Source organism: Myxocyprinus asiaticus, chromosome 20 (assembly GCF_019703515.2).
Source record: "Myxocyprinus asiaticus isolate MX2 ecotype Aquarium Trade chromosome 20, UBuf_Myxa_2, whole genome shotgun sequence".
Lineage (NCBI taxonomy): Eukaryota > Metazoa > Chordata > Actinopteri > Cypriniformes > Catostomidae > Myxocyprinus > Myxocyprinus asiaticus.
The window spans coordinates 17,430,420-17,452,939 of record NC_059363.1 but is presented as its reverse complement, the minus strand read 5'-3'; the positions used below and the strand labels follow the sequence as shown (position 1 = coordinate 17,452,939).

Genomic DNA, 22,520 nt, shown 5'->3' with positions numbered 1-22,520 from the left:
ACTCTGTTCAGTGAGATTGACAGAGAGAGAAAGGTTAGCAGGCGAGAAGACGGAGCAGCAAAATCAGTTGACTGCACGGCAGCTCACATAGATGTGAATGAGCTGCGCATGTGCAAACAGCGTGGTCAAGGAGCAATCACGAATCTGTATTGTTTTTGGGGTTTTTTGTAAACATGCACATAGTTTTTTTTTTAAACATGCACACAGTGGTTTGTTATGGCTGAGCGCTGTGTGAGAGAAAAGATAAGTTTCTGTCGCTTCTAACTTTCTTTCTGAGTGATTGATATATATAGGGAATTGATAGGGTATTACAGTTTGCACAGAGAAGCAAACACATGTAAAGGGTGGACACTATGCAAAATTCAAATGAGACGCGATGACGTCACGAATATGTTAATTAGCGTATGCTGTCATCTAGGGACATTTAGTGACTTTACGAGCAGGCTTTAGCTACTTTCCATTGAAACTAGTTGGCAACACTGCACACTTACTGATTATGTAAATGAATACAGACAAAAATTGGGCATCACACACTAAACGACTGAGGATCACTCCAACTGTCAAGTCATGATCAGATCATAACCTCAAGTGGAAACATACACCCCAAAATTGGACAGATTTTACTATCTGTCCAATTTGATGACATTTCTTTGCCTCCAGAGTAACTGAATCATCACCATCTTACATCATGGTGTTCTGATCTTGTATGTGCTCAAACCATTAATATTACGACTCTGCTCACACATAGCATTAAAACTGAACTTTTCGGGTTATGTTACAACTTCTTATTCAAAGAAGTGCAGTGCAAAATTTACCGGTATATTTTCAATGGGCAGTGTTCACACATGAGCTCCAAACTAAAACTTGCAGGTAATTTTCAGGAAAAGGCTGTATGTGTGAAAGTGACTATTGTGTGGGAAAAGGATGCAATGAAAGTAAGTGATGACTGAGGCTAACATATGCTTTTTTTTTTTTTCTCCCCTTTTTCTCCCCAATTTGGAATGCCCAATTCCCAATGCACTCTAAGTCCTTGTGGTGGCGTAGTGACTCGCCTCAATCCAGATGGCGGAGGACGAATCTCAGTTGCCTCTGCATCTGAGACTCTCAATCCATGCATCTTATCACGTGGCTTGTTGAGCGCATTACCGCAGAGACATAGCGCATGTGGAGGCTTCATGCACTACTCCCCACAAGCCCCACTGAGAGCGAACCACATTATAGCGACCACGAGGAGGTTACCCCATGTGACTCTACCCTCCCTAGCAACCAGGCCAATTTGGTTGCTTAGGAGACCTGGCTGGAATCACTCAGCACGCCCTGGATTCGAACTGGATTCGTCAGCGTCTTTACTTGCTGAGCTACCCAGGCCCCCTAACATATGCTTTTGTGATCAGAAGAGCAGAGCATCTATTCTCTATTCTGCAAATTATTAGATGAGTTTCCTTTACTGCCTAATCGAAATATGGTCTCATAGTCTACCGTCACTGTGCCCAAATAATGTGGCACACACAGTGCTTTATCATTGACTTTTTGATCCTCTTTGAAACTCCTTTGACAGGTTTGAGTTTGTATATACAGGCAGGGTTGGGAGGGTTACTTTTGAAATGTATTCCACTACAGATTACCGAATACATGCTGTAAAATGTAATTTGTAATGTATTTCGTTAGATTACTCAAGGTCAGTAACGTATTCTAAATACTTTGAATTTCTTCTTCAGCACTGGTAGATTTTTTCACTTGTTTTGACTATAAAAACTCTGCCAGTACAGTAAGACAAAATACACATGATAAAAATACATTCTCTGAAAAACCTAAATATCTTATGCAGTGTTGTTTCTAAAACAAGATAAAACAATTTGATCTTGTTTTAAGGATTTTTTAGATATTTTTACAGGAAAACAGTACAAAAATTATCAAGAATACGATTTTTGCCCTAATATCAAAGGTGCTAACAGAAAAAAGAAATTATGATCCAACGTGAATTTTCTTGATAAAAAAATATGATCGTGCCTGGTAACATGTGCATGTAAAATGGCTAGAAATAGCATTTTAGCTTAGCATAAAGCTGACAATTTACACAAGGTTTATTTCTATTTCTTCTGCTCTAAACTTACTTCACACTTACTTCTCTGTCTGCTTGTATGAATGTAACACATCATAAGAAAGTGTTTCACTGCTGTTCAAATGCAGTTTGGATCACATCATTTATATGTATAAATGTTTTCCATCTGAAAGGACTAAATATTAAATGAAACAAATGACAATAAAATGCAAAGTAATCTCTTCAGTAATCAAAATATTTTGAATGTAACTGTATTCTAATTACCAATGATTTAAATTGTAACTGTAGTGGAATACAGTTACTTATATTTTGTATTTTAAATTCGTAATCCCGTTACATGTATTCCGTTACTCCCCAAACCAGTATACAGGTATATGCAATGTAGTGATTATTTTATCTACATGGCTTCTTTTGACATTCCCTGTTCTTGAACAGACAGTAAACTTCACTGGGCCTGACAAATATGCTTAAACAGGACAGGTAATGAGACACCATTCTGCATTCCTTGCAATAACCAATAATTCTGCAAACAATCGCATTATGTCATCCAGTTCCTCATAAATACCTGTAACAAACAGCCTAAACTTGTATTAATTAAATATGTAAGAGGGCTTCTTGATCGCTGAGTCATTCATCTGCCTATCCAATACTACATGCCAAAAAAGGCAATGTGAATGCACACCAAACCCAACAAATGCCACAAGATAATTGAGGGCGAATTGCACTTAATTACGATGTCTTATTTCAAAGAACTGAAAAGAGAGAAAAAAAAGAAAGAAATTAAGAAAGAAAGAAAGAAATCTTTGCTGCAAAGATGCATACGTGCTCTCCCCTGTGCGCTTGCGTTTGAGCTTATTTCCGACAACTACATTACCCAGAATCCCCATTACCCAATCAGTGACGCTGGAGGTTTTATCTCCGCTCATCGAGTCTCGAGCCACTACAACACAAAACACACCTCAGTCTGTTACTCTATTTACTGTGCCAGTGAACCAGCCGGCGGTCAACACCATTTTACAGTCATCATTTTTTAATGAAATCCTTTGTTATTCTTCCGAATCGGATACTCTCTTGACCACACTGACTTATAACAGCAAAGAGAGTGTTTTTTGTATACATTTTTGGAAGAACTCTCTTCACCTGCCTTTGTTAGCAAGTTAGCCTTGCGAAACTCTTCTGTCCTTCGCGAGCTCCCCATTCTTTATTCCTTTCGTCTTTTATATCGTGATTTATTTTTTAGTTCGTTTCATTATTTTTTCAGTCAGACAGCGGTTGTAGATAAACCTGTGCTAACGGAGCAGCTCTTTGTTCGTGGCTCGGAAAAGACCCACATCAGCACCGCCGTGAGTATCTCATGTTAATCACAAAAATAAACAACTACACCAGTGTTTCGTCAAAATGCAGGCATGCCTCCTTGCGATTATGACACGTTCAATGTTGTCTTTTATTTGTCAAATAGATCGTCGGGTTATTATGCTGTTTTTAATCCAACGACCCGTGTAAAGTTAAACAATAATATTGTGTTTTCAATCCTTTAGTTAGTTTGTCAGTAGCCAGATTATTTATTTTTCTGTAAACGATTATTGTTTCAGTTCTATCTGAAATATTTGCTTGGGGTGTTTTTCCTAAGACCGATGGACATTTGTTAAGGCTGACTGTGTGACTGAAGCAGGGTCATTTAAGTACTCCTGTTTGTTCTATATTGCTCTTAAACGCTTTTCAGAGATGCATTTTATGACAATTATGTACTATATTTACATTTACAGCCCGGATGGAAATAGATACTAACTAAATAACCGTTACTGTGAATCATCCACATGAACAATAAACACATTATTGCTATTATTGACAAAAACCAATAGTAGCAATAATCATAGTCAGAAATAGCATTAAACAGTTCAAAACTCTGTGTATATTTGAAGTCTAGAGATTGAGGAAATGTTATAATTTGATTCATTTTTATTTTGATAATACAGAGGCTTCAGTCCAAACTTGATTGGACTGCCTTGACACAATGGAGATTCATACTAATTCAGAACGTGGTCGCTGAAAGCAATGCACTCCATTACTTTATGGCCAGAATTTGCATTGGCTTTTGTGGGTTCGTTACAGACGTTTCATTGTTCTTTGCTGATGTATTTAAACGCTCTGAGTCATTTGCATAGGCAGACCGTGCATCTGGTCCGACCCAATGTGGCCTTTGTCCCGTCCCCTTACTGACGTCAGGATGTCAATCAGACCCCCTCCCTTCAGTACCACCCGGTGCTACTACATCCGAATTATTTATTAGGACAATAAATGTTTTAACACGCGTTAATACATCATTTATTATCATTTTATTGTTTCTAGTATCACACTGTTGAAATGGGAATCATATAGCAGTCTAATAAAGTGTGTTAAAGTCATTAGATGGTAGTGTATTGTTATGTTTAGTAATCTTTTAGGGTATTGTGAATCAGCTTTAAACACTTTTTTGTCATGCTGGGGCTGGAGAGAATTCTGATTCGTACTACTTGTGCTTGTCAAGTAAATTTGTTTGTTAGGTGAATTGTCCTTGAGTGTCTTGGTAGGAGAACATCGGTGCAGAACATATCTTGCAAGTTCCTGCTTTGTTGAGTGAAGTTACTGGCAAGAAAGAATATATTTCCTTTTGAATTTGTGTTACAATTTAGCTGTCAATTATAAGTGACTCACATTTTCTACAGTAGTTTCATTGCTTTTTTTCTTAAGTTTTATTAGTGCAACGCTTTTGAGTTTTGTTGTACTTGTGATTGAGTCTGCTGTTTGTCTTTGTCTACAAGTTGCCTTATGTAACATGGGAATATTTAACATATTCCCTCAAGTGTGGTAGCCTGCAGACTCACCAACTCTGCTCTAGTGTAAAATTATCTCCCTCTGTATCACTTAGTTTCATCACGATACGATCTTGTATCGATTCTCTTAGTCAGCTATCCGATGTTTGCCGATACCTCAAAGTCTGCCACAATACGATTTTGAATTTTTTTATTAGATTAAGGGGCCTGCGATCGATATTACGATATTATGTAACTAATTTGCACAAACAATTACATTTATTATGTCAGAAATGCAACCAAAATATAATTGTAATTTTTTCTTGAGCTCTCTGAAAAATGCAAATCCAGTATCCACATTAGGACATCCACAACAAAATAAGGTACTTCAGTTAATACAGAAAAAGTAAATAAAAATAGTCATACAAATCACATACAAGTGATCACCAATCGTTTGATGACAGCTCATTGCCTGATGAGGTAAACACTAAAGTGACAATTTGTCATCTATACAACAGTCAAGCAAGTCTTTCAGTCCAGAATACCCATGACAGGAGAGAATGTGCTCTCCCTGTTTTTTCTTAGATACAACTTCCATGGTTGTATTGAAAAGTTCTGTTACAATTTACTGTGATAAAAATTAGTAAGGTGAAGGGCAGGTGTTTTCTCTGTAGCTCATCGGCTCTGTTCAGAATATCAGGGCTCTTTAGCCATTTGACTTACTTGAATTGCTCCAAAGTGCTTTAAAAGCGAAAACTCTCATGCAGAATTCAGATGTGTTGCAGGCGCCATGATATTGAGGGAAGCCCGATTTAATCGCTCATGTGAGCTCCTCTGCGCTCCTCCGCGCTATCCTGTCACTGGAGCTTGCAGCCCTGTTAACGTGCGCGCACACCGATAAAGCAGAGCGTGACTTCAATCACTCCGCACACATCTGTGTCCCACATGAGAAGCATATTTAGCACTTATAAAGTGAGATGGTTATCATAAGGTTGCTGCATCACATGATCGAAATGAGTACGGACGTGGCTGGCATTAGAGCGTTAAAATCAAAATACATCCTTTTTTTTTTTTTTTCTCCCCTTGTCTCCCCAATTTGGAATGCCCAATTCCCAATGTGCTCTAAGTCCTCGTGGTGGCATAGTGACTTGCCTCAATCCGGGTGGCAGAAAACTAATCTCAGTTGCCTCGACGTCTGAGACGTCAATCCGCGAATTTTATCATGTGGCTTGTTGAGCGTGTTACCGCGGACTACCACCCCTGGAGTCGCGAGTTCGAATCCAGGGCATGCTGAGTGACTCCAGCCAGGTCTCCTTAGCAACCAAATTGGCCCGGTTGCTAGGGAGGGTATAGTCACATGGGGTAACCTCCTCGTGGTCGCTATAATGTGGTTCGCTCTCGGTGGGGGCGCATGGTGAGTTGTACATGGATGAAGCCTCCACACACGCTATGTCTCCACGGTAACGCGCTCACAAGCCACGTGATAAGATGTGTGGGTTGACGGTCTCAGACACGGAGGCAACTGAGATTTGCCCTCTGCCACCTGGATTGAGGCGAGTCACTACGCCATCATGAGGACTTAGTGCATTGGGAATTGGGCATTCCAAATTGGGGAGAAACTAATATACATTGATCTTTACGCATTGTATCGATGGCATCGCATCATTGGTTAATTGATCGATGCATCAATTCTGATTGGTGGATCGTTACTCCCCTAATATTTAGACACTGCTTGTCTAGGATCAGTCTTTTAGATTGTAAATATTCTTAATTGCAGTGGCATGGATTAGGAGGAGCTGTTCCTAGACCAGCACTCTTACACTGAGACACTTGGTACACATGAGCCGTGATCTGTTTGCAGCAAGGCTGGACTGAGGGATCAGATATCTGAGAAACTTTCTGACGTTTCTGTCAATAAGCATGAATTGATTCCGGAGCTCAGCGTTCATCCCAGCCAAGTCATCTCTCTCTTTTAAGACAGCAGCATCCACTTTGCTTTTTAGCTGCTGTTTTGTTCAAATTTGATTTTCTCATTTGACTACTCAACTTAGATTTTTCTTTTTATTAGACTACATAGGGAATAGAATAGATCTTAGATCTAGGGAATAGATCTTGCAAGTAGATTTAGTGGTTAATAACTTCTGTCTGCTTGCCACACAGATTTATGTCAGTGATGGCAAACTCAACCAGTGTTGTGCCAGTTTTTCAACCCTTTGTAGGTTATAAAACTCATGTAGAATTGTGCAAATGAGATGTCGCCCACTTTTTAACTGAACGCTTTACGTTCCAGCTCTGCAGCTTTTGTTTTGAAGAATGATCACAGTGATTTTTCGGAAAACAGTGACAAACATCAGCATTACAATAGTGTCTTGGTAGATCTTCCACCACATTAACCACTAATGTCTATTTCTTTCTGTGAAATTAAGATGTTGAATCAGCATCACCTCAGTCTGTGATTTTATATTTCCTACTATCACAAATAAAGATATACTGTTGAATGCATAGAGATATTCATCAGTTATATTCTTTAGCCGGTGCTGCCTTTTGGCTACTTTGAGTCTACACAATAAAGTTTTGAGAATGACGTACATCGTGGAAACTAGGTCAGACAGTGGGCACCTCAGAGGAAAAGAAAGCAGGAAGAACTCGCTCTCACACGCTCTAATGTGCTGACAGGCTACTTCAGACCTGTGAAGTTGTGAAAGGTTGGAGTCCCAGTACCTGAACGCTGAGAAATTTTATGTTGTATTTGATTTAAAATGGCTGTTTTAGAGTTGGCGAGACAGCAGCTCCTGCTGAGTAGTCACCTCAACTATAGTTTTCTTTAACACATTAACTGTAACCCAAACTGTTCTTGGTATTTTGTTTACATTAAAGTTCCTATTTCTGGAGGGGAAGTCAAGCCACCCATAACACAAACACACAAAACTGGAGCTCACCAGCCACCGTGCAATCTTATTTTTAAGGTTTTGCAATGAATCAGACATTTGCTAAGAGCTGAGTGTGTGTGTGTGGGGGAGAGAGAGAGAGAGAGAGAGAGAGAGAGAGAGAAAGAAAGAAAGAGGTTGGAGTGCTTGTAACTGTCTAACTTGATTGTGTTTCTTCAACACCTGATTTAACTGTGTGTATATGGTTTTTGTTAGATAATATGTCCTGCTATGACTCTTACTTGCTGTGGGTTTTTGCTCAGAGCAGCTTAATTCTAAATGGGGTTTGAAAGACGAGACCGCTTATGTGACCTGAAGGACACACCAACCCCCATCACAAGCCTCTGTTTCCCCCAACTTCCTGTGGGGAGAGCCAGAGCTGACCACTGTGGTCTGTAAATGAATTATTGTCATGGAGACTAAGAGGTCAGCCCCTGCCAGTCAAAGCTGTAACCAACAGAAGGATGAGCTCCGGAATACTGAGTACCTGGAATGCAAATCGCTGAGATGATCCTCTAAATGATCGAAATTACATCAAAAAGTGAAGTTGATGTTAAAATACTTTATCTACTCTCAGCTTTCTATGCAGAGACCGCTATAAGTAAGTCAAAACACTGTGGCTCTGTGATGCTATCAAAACATTCACTCAACCAATGGCGTGAGTTTGGAGCTGGACTAGGTGTTTGTTCCACCAATGGGGAGTGTTTGGGAAACCTGTTTGAAAACGGTTCCTATTTTGGCAATTACATTTAGTGCAGCTAGTGGCCCAGAAATTACACTCTTCATCTCTAAAAAAGCAGCTGACTGACATTTTTAAGGGAGTCTCAAGAGCAGCTTTATAGTCTTCCTTTTTGCTTGTTCCTTCACACATGCACAGTTCTCAAAAATGACCTGTTTTCTGTTTGGGTGGCTGTATCTAAAGCGTTTCCCCCTCCTCTCAGTATACCCACCATACTGGATCATTTGGGATCATTTGACCGTTTCTGGGAAGATTGCATTGTATTCTCCTGGGAAGGAAGTGGTTCTTTAGATGTGTGTTTTGCCTGCTAGCCTTTGTCTGAAACACGCAAACATGGCTCCAAGCGCATGGAGACTGAATACTGTGTGTGTCTCCATGGATGTACATATGTGCGCTGTGTGTGTGCCTGCATGGTTAATTCATTGTCACAGTCTTGTCTGTTTGTTTCTCTCTGGTTTTTGCTCAGTGCTCATGTCATTGAATAATTAAAAAGCTCCTGAAACTGAAGCCTAGAACCCCCCCACCCCCACTCTTCCCTTCATCTGTCCGTTCCACACTCACTTAAGAGTAAGCCGTTTTTACTGCCTTTAACAGTTTCCTGCTCCTAGATACAGTTGAAGTCAGAAGTTTACATACACCTTAGCCAAATACATTTAAACTCAGTTTTTCACAATTCCTGACATTTTATCGTAGAAAACATTCTCTGTCTTGGGTCATTTAGGATCACTACTTTATTTTAAGAATGTGAAATGTCGTCGGGGCCTGGGTAGCTCAGTGGTAAAGACGCTGGCTACCACCCCTGGAGTTCACTAGTTCAAATCCCAGGGTGTGCTGAGTGACTCCAGCCAGGTCTCCTAAGCAACCAAATTGGCCCAGTTGCTAGGGAGGGTAGAGTCACATGAGGTAACCTCCTTGTGGTCGCGATTAGTGGTTCTCACTCTCAATGGGGAGTATGGTAAGTTGTGCATGGATTGCGTAGAGTAGCATGAGCCACCACATTTTGTGATTCTCTGCGGTGTCATGCACAGCAAGCCACATGATAGGATTGAAGAGGAGGCAACTGAGACTTGTCCTCCGCCACCCGGATTGAGGTGAGTAACTGCGCCACCAAGAGGACCTAGTAAGTACTGGGAATTGGGCATTTCAAAATTGGGGAGAAAAGTGGATAAAAATAAATAATAATAAAAAATAATGTGAAATGTCAGAATAATAGTAGAGAGAATTATTTATTTCAGCTTTTATTTTTTTCATCACATTCCCAGTGGGTCAGAAGTTTACATACACTTTGTTAGTATTTGGTCGCATTGCCTTTAAATTGTTTAACTTGGGTCAAACGTTTTGGGTAGCCTTCCACAAGCTTCTCACAATACGTTGCTGGAATTTTACCCCATTCCACCAGACAGAACTGGTGTAACTGAGTCAGGTTTGTAGGCCTCCTTGCTCGCACACACTTTTTCAGTTCTGCCCACATCAGATTGAGGTCAGGGCTTTGTAATGGCCACTCCAATACCTTGACTTTGTTGTCCTTAAGCCATTTTGCCACAACTTTGGAGGTATGCTTGGGGTCATTGTCCATTTGGAAGACCCATTTGTGACAAGCTTTAACTTATTAAAGCTTATTAAGGCAGATGTCTTGATGTTGCTTCAATATATCCACATCATTTTACTTCCTCATGACCGTCTGTTTTGTGTAGTGCACCAGTCCCTCCTGCAGCAAAGCACCCCAACAACATGATGCTGCCTCCACCATGCTTCACAGTTGGGATGGTGTTCTTCGGCTTGCAAGCCTCACCCTTTTTCCTCCAAACATAACAATGGTCATTATGGCCAAACTGTAGGACTGCCCCTGACCAAAGAATTTCCTAGTCGACTAGTAGTCGTTAGTTTAAGCCAATAGCCATCTAGTTGTCGCACGTTTATGATATTAATTTAATTAAATATATTTTTTTTGGGGGGGGGGGGGCATCAGGGGGCAGCCCTACCAAACAGTAACATTTTTGTTTCATTAGACCAGAGGACATTTCTTTAAAAAGTAATATCTTTGTCCCCATATGCATTTGCAAACTGTAATCTGGCTTTTTTATGGCAGTTTTGGAGCAGTGGCTTCTTCCTTGCTGAGCAGCCTTTCAGGTTATGTCGATATAGGACTTGTTTTACTGTGGATATAGATACTTGTCTACCTGTTTCCTCCAGCATCTTCACAGAGTCCTTTGTTGTTGTTCTTGGATTGATTTGCACTTTTTGCACCAAAATACATTCATCTCTAGGAGACAGAATGCGTCTCCTTCGGTATGATGGCTGTGTGGTCCCATGGTGTTTATACTTGCGTACTATTGTTTGTACAGGTGAACGTGGTACCTTCAGGTATTTGGAAATTGCTTCCAAGGATGAACCAGACTTGTGGAGCTCCACAATTGTTTGACATCATTTTCTGGAATTTTCCAAGCTAATTAAAGGCACAGTTAACTTAGTGTATGTAAACTTCTGACCCACTGGAATTGTGATAGTCAATTAAAAGTGGAACAATCTTTCTGTAAACAGTTGTTGGAAAAATTACTTGTCATGCACAAAGTAGATGTCCTAAACGACTTGCCAAAACTATAGTTTGCTAATATTAAATATGTGGAGTGGTTAAAAAAGTTTTAATGACTTCAACTTAAGTATATGTAAACTTCTGACTACAACTGTATCTTCAGTTTTATAGTACTTGTACCTCCCTCTTTCTGTCTGTTTGTGGCACTTTTTTCAAAACACTAATAGACTAGCTGCTATACAAGTTTGGTCCTAGAACACACACACACGTCTCAAAAATTTGCTGTTCGATTTGCTGTTTTGACGTATTTCCTACTGAAACAGGAACTGGGGGCGAGACATGTCGAACGTCCCATCCCATTTAAATAAATAGCCAATAGTGCTTAGTTTACAGCCACACATTCACAGACAAATGCACACACATAACCCTCTCCATGGCGTTGCACATGGTAGAGCCGCTTACCATGAAAACTTGAAAAGCTATCTCAATACCGGACAGCTTTTCCATAGTTTTTTCCAAAACTATGGAATAACCGAATGATCATCTAACTGTCAACATTACTACATAACCAGCCCACAAACACGCACAGGATTGCTTACAATGAGGCAGAAGCCATATGAGAATGAGGGATGAATGAGACTCAAGCGAGTAAAAGATAATAAATCCATTTGAATCACAATACACCAAACAGAATGAATAAAGAACACTTACTCGAACTGTACATCCCAAGAAATCTCTGGGTGCTCAGAAGAATATAAATGAACTCCAGTCGCTTGTCCTCGTGACCAACTCCCGCGTTGGCATGTCAGATTCCGGAGTGTGATCATCCATCCCTCCCTATTCCCTTCAAAGACAATTACTCTCCACTGTAAGAGCTTCAGATAGCTGAAAGGTGATAACGGTAAGCCAACTTTGGCAAACCCCATTTCATATTGTCAAAAAATTTGGGGGGCAGTGGAGCAACCTAAAATACACCTTATCACCATGTCTTCATTTGCTAATTGCTGCAGTCATGCATGGTAATCTATTAATTACATAGGTACATGAATCTCAGCATAGTTGAGTCAAACCTGTCCATCACAGGACAGATCATATTCACACCGTACACTTTGCAGCTGTCTTGGGAAAGCTCGTGGGCAGCTATTTTCTATGGGTACAAGCAACATAAAAGTAAAGATCTTATGTACTTGAATGGAGAAAAATATATGTCCAAAACGGTTGGTCAAGATTATGATCAAATAACATTTTAAATCAGCAGTAAAATCTGACAACAATGGTGTCATAAATTGTGCTTCTTTAGCTCACATCACCCTAAAAACACTACTTTACAGGCTTGTTCAGCTTATACACATGCGCATTCTTGAGTTAAGTTACTGGTGATGTCTGTATTTAAAGGGTGATTGGCTCTTTTACCTGTAGGACGGGACTTTCTTTTCTGCACCCGCCATGTTGGGTGTTCCAATTTTTCCCATCTGTTTTAATACAGGTGTTCCATCTCAGGCTAAATAGTCTTTGCCATTGTAGGGCTGTGCGATATGTCTTAAATTATATCTCTATATTTTCCAGCCTTTTGACGATATTCGATATACACTATATTGCCTAAAGTATTCGCTCATCTGCCTTTAGACGCATATGAACTTGAGTGACATCCCATTCTTAATCCATAGGGTTTAATATGACGTCGGCCCACCCTTTGCAGCTATAACAGCTTCAACTCTTCTGGGAAAGCTTTCCACAAGGTTTAGGAGTGTGTTTATGGGAATTTTTGACCATTCTTCCTGAAGCGCATTTGTGAGGTCAGACACTGATGTTGGACAAGAAGGCCTGGCTCGCAGTCTTCGCTCTAATTCATCCCAAAGGTGCTCTATCAGGTTGAGGTCAGGACTCTTCCACACCAAACTCGCTCATTCATGTCTTTATGGACCTTGCTTTGTGCACTGGTGCGCAGTCATGTTGGAACAGGAAGAGGCCATCCCCAAACTGTTCCCACAAAGTTGGGAGCATGGAATTGTCCAAAATCTCTTGGTATGCTGAAGCATTTTGAGTTCCTTTCACTGGAACTAAGGGGCCAAGCCCAACTCCTGAAAAACAACCCCACACCATAATCCCCGCTCCACCAAACTTCACAGTTGGCACAATGGAGTCAGACAAGTACCGTTCTCCTGGCAACCGCCAAACCCATACTCATCCATCAGATTGCCAGATGGAGAAGTGTGATTCGTCACTCCAGAGAACGCGTCTCCACTGCTCTAGAGTCCAGTGGCGGTGTGCTTTACACCACTGCATCCGACGCTTTGCATTGCACTTGGTGATGTATGGCTTGGATGCAGCTGCTCGGCCATGGAAACCCATTCCATGAAGCTCTCTACGCACTGTTCTTGAGCTAATCTGAAGGCCACATGAACTTTGGAGGTCTGCAGCGATTGACTCTGCAGAAATTTGGCGACCTCTGCGCACTATGCGCCTCAGCATCCGCTGACCCCGCTCTGTCATTTATGTGGCCTACCACTTCGTGGCTGAGTTGCTGTCATTCCCAATCGCTTCCGCTTTGTTATAATACCACTGACAGTTGACTGTGGAATATTTAGTAGCGAGGAAATTTCATGACTGGACTTGTTGCACAGGTGGCATCCTATCACAGTACCACGCTGGAATTCACTGAGCTCCTGAGAGCGGCCCATTCTTTCACAAATGTTTGTAGAAGCAGTCTGCATGCCTAGGTGCTTCATTTTATACACCTGTGGCCATGGAAGTGATTGGAACACCTGAATTCAATTATTTGGATGGGTGAGCAAATACTTTTGGCAATATAGTGTATATCTCTAATTGTGTATTTGCTGTAAAATGTATTCCCTGCCTAGTCGAGATAAACAACGGCAGCGGTCTTACACCATATTCTGCTATACAAGTTCAGGGGATACTTTTAAATATTACATTTTATAAATGCAACGACTGGAATTGTTCGGTTGAAGGGGGTACCAAACTGTGAATCCTGAACAAAACAGTTTGGTGAATACATGTTTACACATTAACTTCCACTCAGCTGACAAGGTATGAAAGTAGCTACGTGGTTAGCTAGTTAGCTGAAAACTCGTTGTCATGGAGAGCAAAAGATGGACTTTATTTACATTCCAGCATTGCGTCTCACCAACTAGGTAACAATGTAGCGTGAAATCAACACTCAACAGACACAGTCCACCACCGCACCATTGTCTGCTGAGCTGCAAAAAGATGCTCTGATGTTTACCTTTCAATCTACTACATTACTGACTGCACTGACAAACTATAGCTGGCAACAGCAAACAGATGTGATAAACATGAGTGACATGGTTGTCAGGGACATGGTTAAAGTTATATTAGTTATATTGAAAAGGGAAAATGATGGGGTCATTGATTATTAACTTTCCAATATGTATTTCACAAACTAGTTAGCAACTTACTGTGAAGACACCACTTAACTCCGCACTGCTTAACACCTCACCGCTTAACTCCACACTGTCTGCAGAACCACCGTCAGCTCAGCTCTGTAAACAGTGGAGTAATATCGGCCGACCGATAAATCGGTTGGGCACTAGTTCTGCATTTCCTGAAACGCTGTAATCTCCTTTTCTGTTATACGGTGCCGCGTTTGTAGATTTGTATAATATCTTGTAGTGCTTACTAATATTTGGAATTGTGCGAATGCTTGAACCTGCTGTATTTTGATTTCACAATGCACGTGAACTGATCTGAGAGCGCCACTATGCGCGTGCACACAGATCAGCGCGTCACCGGTTTGTTCTGAATCACACACAGACCATGTTTATCTGTCTTTAAATCACAGCCTTTTGTGGATTAATAATCACATATTACCAACTGCCATTTTGATGTTATTTTGATTAATTGTGCAGCCCTGAAGGATCGTGAAATTAGTCTTCTGATGCTCTCTTTATGAAACTTAATGGCCAAATTAAAGCACATTAAAATCATCGCAATTTTCACAATATTGGTCAATTTTACATCGTCAGCTAAATTATCTTGATTATATCATTCATATTTGATATATCCCTCAACCCTATGTCCAAGAGATCCACTTTTGGGCATAACTAACTGAATTGTAACAAAACATTTAGTTACTGCATTTTGCCTTTGCAAAATGTAGAGTGGTAAAGTAGAGTTCCTTCTAATCTTCAGTTTTAGACTCAGTACTTGCCTCTCTCTCTCAACAATAATTTGTCTGATTATGAAACTTTACTTGAGTTTGTTTAGCAATGTACAACAGTAATTATTGTTTTTCACTGCAGAAATGTTTAATGTAAATAATTCTTGTGAATAAGTTACTTTGGGTTAGTAAGTGAGATCCCTGGGAAATGTGAACAGCTCTTGTGGCACAATTTATTAGCAAAGGACTCCCAGTTTTGTGTCTGTTTCAGAGTGTGTGCACTGTGCAAATGTTTGTTTGTTTGTTCATATATGTGTGGTGGGGCATTGCAGTGGTCTCTTCTTTTGTACCAGATGGAAGGGTGTGTGTATGTTAATGCAGAACTCTCAGTTTCCTCACTACACAAATTAAATTGAAACTAGGGCTGAAACTATTAGTCGACATTATCGACAATGTCGACAATAAAAAAAATTGTCGACAGAAATGTTCATTGTCGAATAGTCATTTGATCTCATTTAACGTAACATGAAATCACATTAAATTCTAATGATGCCGCACAAGAGCAGCACTGCAGTTCGCGCCTGACTGAGGAGAGGAAGAATTACACAGCTTACAGTCCAGATGCACTCTAACCTTTCCAAACAGCTTCAGGTGATGTAGATCGCAAAATATGAGGGAATTATAATGCAAAAATACAAAATAATTAAATACAAAAGCCCTCTCGTTGTGGAATAAGCAGAGCCGGAGCTCTTTAAAGGAAACACCCTGGCGTTACATCTTTAATGCAGTTATATTTAATGCGTTATAGCTTTATTAAAGTTCAGATAATACGGAAGCAGGTCATGTAAATAACGACAAACTCCGAAACTGTGTGTTCAGCGCCTCTTCTATGAGTTGCGTGAATGTCTCGATCTAAGAGGGAGAGATTGAAACTGCACCCGGATGAGGCATACTCTAGCATGGGGATGCTCATCCCTCAAGCGCACACACTTAATGCAGCTAGATTATAACATGATGGCTTGTGACTTATTGAATCATAATATGTGTCACTGTGCATTTCTGATTGTGAAGAAAATTGGCAATATGCAGCTCTATTAATAAGAGTTTTTTATTTTATTATTATTTTTTTTTTTTTAAAGATGGATTAAAGTGAACAAAGTTGAGAGAGGGTAGTCTTTGCCCCATTATACACTGCAACAAAATACATTTTGAATTGTTTTTGTTTTGGCTTGTTTTCCAATATAAATATTTAAAACTACTTTAAAACAATGTATATTTACTTTAGCAGCTATACTGCAGAATTAAAATTGTTATCTGAGAATGTTGAATATAATATTAAAAATACAAATATTTTAAAATATCTAGAAATCCTTTAAAAAAGATGCATTCACCTGAGAAGCAGCATTTAAGTTATTTAGATTTGCTTTTAAAGAATAGATCTTGAATACAAGTATATTTTGTCTTTACTGCACTCGCAGAAGTATAACCAAGTGAAAAAATACACTTATATACAAAATACACTTATATTTAAGATACATTCTCTTAAAGCAAGTCTAAATATCTTTTGTTACTTCTCAAGTAAATATATCTTGTTTTAAGGATTTTTAGACTATTTTAAATGGAAAAAAAGACAAATACACTTGATAACAATAGGATATTTTTTGTAGTGAAATCTTTACTGAATGAAACATAAAAAGTATTTTTTCCCTTTAATTCAGTGAATGTCATTTAGAGGTATTTTTAAAAGATGATTTTTCCTCTATTGTTAGTAAGCACGTTTAATACAACCTTTTAAGTCGGGCACAAGCTGAACAATTGGTTAAGAGCTAATGATTAATCGTTGCAGTAATCGGCGAATAATCGTTCTAATAATCGTTGGATTAATCGATTATCAAAATAATCTTTAGTTGCAGTCCTAATTGAAATGCACATTTAAAGAATTCTTTGTGAGCTAAGAGAGCTGAATGGTGAAACTGAGGTAATATTCTCAGGCCACGTCCACACTAATACGTTTTAATTTGAAAATGCATTAAATTTGCTACATTTATGCCTCTCGTACACACTGGAATGGCATTTTGCTCTACAGAAAAATGTTGAAAACTCTCTCTATTACTGCATACTAGGGCTGCCCCCTGATAGCTGACCGAACGTTAGTCGATGAGAAAAGTCGTGGTCAACCAAGTTTTGATTGGTCAGTTGGTCGCAGAAAAAACTCCACAGGAAACTGATGTACCGCTGGTTGGACGCTAGGTGGTACTATGGGGTAATTTTCGTTAAGCAGGGTTAGGGTTAACCCTACACAATAAATCAAGACACCTTGATTTCAAACTTTGAACTTGATTTTTTTATTTAATTTAACTGAAAATTCAAATGAAACTGGAAAAAAAAAAAAAAAAAAAAAAGTGGATTTAAAATGTGTGTTGTTCAACTTTTTGAAAGATGGTTTTACAACAGTTGTGAAGGGCAGCATCTCTCTGGCAAAGAACCTACTTCATCTGTGCATTCTCTACCGGACGGGTATTTCGTTTTTCTGGGAAAATACATTGTGTGTGAATAAACGTGTTTTTTCCCTCCTTCACGATAGATTTATATATATATATATATATATATATATACACATATACACACACACACACACACACACTACCGGTCAAAAGTTTTGAAACATTCTTTATTATAATTTTTTTCTTCACATTTTAGAATAATAGTAAAGTCTTCAAAACTATGGAATAACATAAGTGGAACTATGGGAATTATGTTGTGACTAAACAAAATCCAAAATAAATCAAAACTGTGTTATATTTTAGCATCTTCAAAGTAGTCACCCTTTGCCTAGAATTTGCAGACATGTACTCTTGACATTTTCTCAACCAACTTCTTGAGGTATCACCCTGGGATGCTTTTTAAACAGCATCTATATGTTGGGCACTTATTGGCTGCTTTTCTTTATTATTTGGTCCAAGTCATCAATTTCAATTTTTTTAATTTTTTTTATTACATTTTAGTTTTGTAATGAAATAAATTAATATGGTGGCACAATTATGTTTTTGTCTACAAAACAAATTTCAAACATTTAAGCATACGCCTTCAGATCAAAAGATTTTTAAGATCATGAGAATCATTTCAGTCAAGTGTTTCAAAACTTTTGACCGGTAGAGTGTGTGTGTGTGTGTGTGTGTGTGTGTGTGTGTATATATTTTGATTGATTGATTGATTGCAATATCCAATTACATCGGCAACCCCCCGGGCTGAGGGATCGGTGAATATTCTTGCTTTAGTGATTTTGCATTGAAAATTAAATTAATTAAAAAACGATAAACTCAAATTGACTATATATATATATATATATATATATATATATATATATATATATATATATATATATATATATATATATATATATATAAAAACACCTTTCCATTTACCATCAGGCAATTATCCGTCTAATCATGCAGGTGGAAAATTATTTATACAAATGAAGAAATAAAAACAATTGTAAATGTAAAAATAATAATTATAATGATGATAATAATCACTGAAATATAAATCATGGTTGGAGGTGAACGTGTTTTACTGTTCTTGCAACAACAAAAAAACAAGAAAATCGGAAGACAAAGAAAGAGTGAGAAACTTTTACATGCGTGTGTTCCACGAGACTGCACGCCTCTGTATCAGCGCATCATATGCGCATAGACGGCTTTTCAGTCATCTGTTCTTAAAATGTGTTTCTTCAAGCGCATGTCTGTGTGCCGTGGGGCAAATTATTTGTAATATTAATTTGATGATGATAATAATAGCCTAATAATAATAATAATGTAATACATTAATGGGAAAATGAGACAAATATCGTCTTGACATGTCAAAGGCATCAGCTATTGGTGAACACTCTGACCATCATCGATCCCCGAGATCGTCTATCGGCACAACCCTAATGTGCATTTCTCTCTATAAATTAATAATGTTCAAACAGTCTCCTTGCTGGTTTTTCCGACACATTCAGAATCATTACCGCTTTTGCCGGTGTCGCTGCGGCTCGCTTCATGCGTGTGCTTGTAAAATGTATATTTTAAAGGCTCTTTATTACAGTTTAGTATTTCTCTGTCATGTATAACAGTGTTAGCAATGTTACTTATAACATTCTTTCTCAGCCCTGGAACTCAAAACATTTTCTGATGCCCCCCAAAAAATATATTAATTAAATTAATATCATAAACGCTCGACTAGGCGAGTAATGGCTTAAATTAACGCCTACTAGTCGACTAGGAAAATCTTTGGTCGGGGGCAGCCCTACTGCATACTTTGGAAAACAATGGCGTTAGGAAACGGAAGATAGAGTTTTCAAATTAAAACCAATAAGTGTGAATGTGGCCTTTGTCAGACCTAATCATGTGTCTTCTGACCACTGAGTGTGGTGTATGCGAGACCATAGGCACATCTTAAGGCCAAAATAGTATAGTTCGGTTTTCTGCGTGACGAGGTTTTTGTCATCAACACAGCATGCATGAATGTCCACGTGAAGCCCCGTTTTTCTGGACACGTAGACAGTTTGCATCAGCACATGCGCCTGCTATATATAGCCTATAAAAAGTATCAGAAAACAGTTGTTGTGTTAATGTGTCAAACATCCATATGGGCTCACGGTCAAAATGGTATACTTTGAAAAGCTGATCGCTCAACTGTGCGCAAGACTGAAAAACAGAAATACCTTAGCCTTTATTCTCTGAGTTTGTTTATGCTTAAGCTTGAGTTGAGCACTTGTTTTCTTTTGATCCGTCCATTAAGCAAACACACTGGCCTGTGCCGAGTGTTTATAAACAGAACTAAAGTCAGATTCCATGTGCTCTTTGTTCTTAAATAAAGCTTTAATAAATTAGCCTGCAAGCTCAGCGCTGTATAAATAGCCATAGTAAGGTTTGTGTTTGTGCGGAACTGTTTTTCATAAGTGATCAAAACAGTACTTTGGAGATTAACAAGCCTCATGGAAGGTGGAGAAAAGAGAGTGTGTTAGTAAATGCGAATGGTCTGGTCTTAAATGACCGTAAATACAATTCCACCTTTTAGAAATGTTGCAACTGTTCAAACTTCTTGTGTTATCACTTTCTCTTTCCTATCCCCTGTCTTATGATCAGCAGGTCTCTCTTAGGCCTCTCTGGTGCTGTTTGTCTCAGACTGATAAGTATGTTAAGCCTGCTTGTGATATCAGAGCATCTTCTGCCCTATAAAACAACAAACTGTGTAAAAGCACTTTCTCAAACATCAGGGTTTGCTTGTTTAGATTAGCCACAGACCCCAGACATCTGTCCCATGAAGCTGATAACTTATGTTCATCTGCTATAAGGAATACATTTCTTCTAAATTTCATCTCTTGTCCCCCCGTCTTTCTCAAGATCCTCTTCTAAACCTAGTTTAAACATTTGTATGATTTGTTTGGGGGAGAACAGACCAAAATGTCACTCCATTTTCACTATAAATTTTGATATTGCAGTCTCCTAGTCTCGATCAGGATTTGAAGCTCACCCAAAACTGATCTCATCGCTTCAGAAGACATGTATTAATCCACTTGTGTCATATGGATTACCTTTATGTTGCCTTTGTATTAGAGCTTGAAAGTGTTGGACCTTATTGACTTTCATTGTGTGGATATATTCACATCATATCTCCATCAAAATATCTTTGGTTGTGTTCCACAGAAGAAAGAAAATCATGCATCTGAATTCTTTGTTTGGATGAAAACCTAGTGTTGTTCTGTGTGTACAGCGCAGCATAACCACATTAAAAAAGGCACCCACTTCTGTTTCCAGTGAGCTTCACTGTGTTTGTGGGGTCAGCACATGCCCTGCCCTAGAAAATCCTCCGATTTTGAACGTTTCAGGGCGGTATATAGGAAACGTTTGATGTGTCTCTCTGATCTTCAAAGGCCTGTTGTTCCATGCTGAAATTTTTGTTTTTCCGAGAGTCTCAAGGGACTTCTTGAGTTTAGGCCATCTACTTTTGCAGATGTGTATGTGTGGTATTTAAGATGCTCTGTTTTCATGTATAACTGGTGCACAGGAATGCATATGGTGCACGTTCTTCTGAATATCTAATTGATCTCTTCTTTGCCATCTGAGCATAAACAAGCCAGTTATGCCCTCCGAAAAACTATCAGAACCGCAAAACACCAGTACAGGAGCAAGACTGAAGGACAGTTTAACACCACCAACTCTAGAAGCATGTGGCAGGGAATTAACATCATCACGGACTTTAAAGGGAATAAAAACTCCGCCATGAACACCGCTGCCTCTCTCCCAGATGAGCTAAATAATTTTTATGCTCGTTTTGAGGGAAATAACACCGCCCTCGCGGAGAGAGCTCTCGCGGCTGAAGCTACAGAGGTTAGTTCACTCTCCGTCTCTGTAGCGGATGTAACACGATCCTTCCGATGGGTGAATATCCGCAAAGCCGCGGGCCCAGACGGCATTCCGGGCCGTGTCATCAGAGCGTGCGCGAACCAACTGGCTGGTGTTTTTACGGACATTTTCAACCTTTCCCTCTCTTTGTCTGTAGTCCCCACATGCTTTAAAACATCCACCATTGTACCTGTTCCAAAGCAATCAAAAATAACTTGCTTAAATGACTGGCGTCCTGTTGCTCTGACCCCCATCATCAGCAAATGCTTTGAGAGACTAATCGGAGATTACATCTGCTCTGTGCTGCCTCTCTCTCTTGACCCGTTGCAGTTTGCTTACCGCAACAACCGCTCCACTGATGATGCCATTGCATCTACAATACACACTGCTCTCTCCCACCTGGAAAAAAAGAACACTTATGTGAGAATGCTGTTTGTAGACTACAGCTCAGCATTCAACACCATAGTGCCCTCCAAGCTTGATGAGAAACTTTGGGCTCTGGGCTTAAACAACTCGCTGTGCAGCTGGATCCTGGACTTCCTGTCATGCAGATGCCAGGTGGTTAGAATAGGCAGCAACATCTCCTCATCACTGACCCTCAACACTGGAGCCCCACAGGGCTGTGTTCTCAGCCCACTACTGTATTCACTGTACACACATGACTGTGTGGCAACACATAGCTCCAATGCCATCATTAAGTGACCGACGGTGGTAGGTATGATCACAGACAATGATGAAACGGCCTACAGAGAGGAGGTGCACACTCTGACACACTGGTGTCAGGAGTACAACCTCTCCCTCAACGTCAGTAAGACAAAGGAGCTTGTGGTGGACTTCAGGAGAAAAGACAGAGAACACAGTCCCATCACCATCAATGGAGCACCAGTGGAGAGAGTCAGCAGCTTCAAGTTCCTGGGTGTCCACATCACTGAGGAAC

General features: G+C 39.5%; 1 protein-coding gene across 1 annotated transcript in view; it reads left to right on the top strand.

The window, feature by feature from the left end:
* Window positions 1-3,008: 3,008 nt before the first annotated feature.
* The window catches only part of peli1b (pellino E3 ubiquitin protein ligase 1b), a 48,329-nt gene continuing 28,817 nt past the window's right edge, over window positions 3,009-22,520 (top strand). Inside the window, exon 1 of the mRNA XM_051645812.1 lies at window positions 3,009-3,405. The gene's annotated coding sequence lies outside the window, so the exon portion shown is untranslated. The remainder of the gene's footprint in view (window positions 3,406-22,520) is intronic.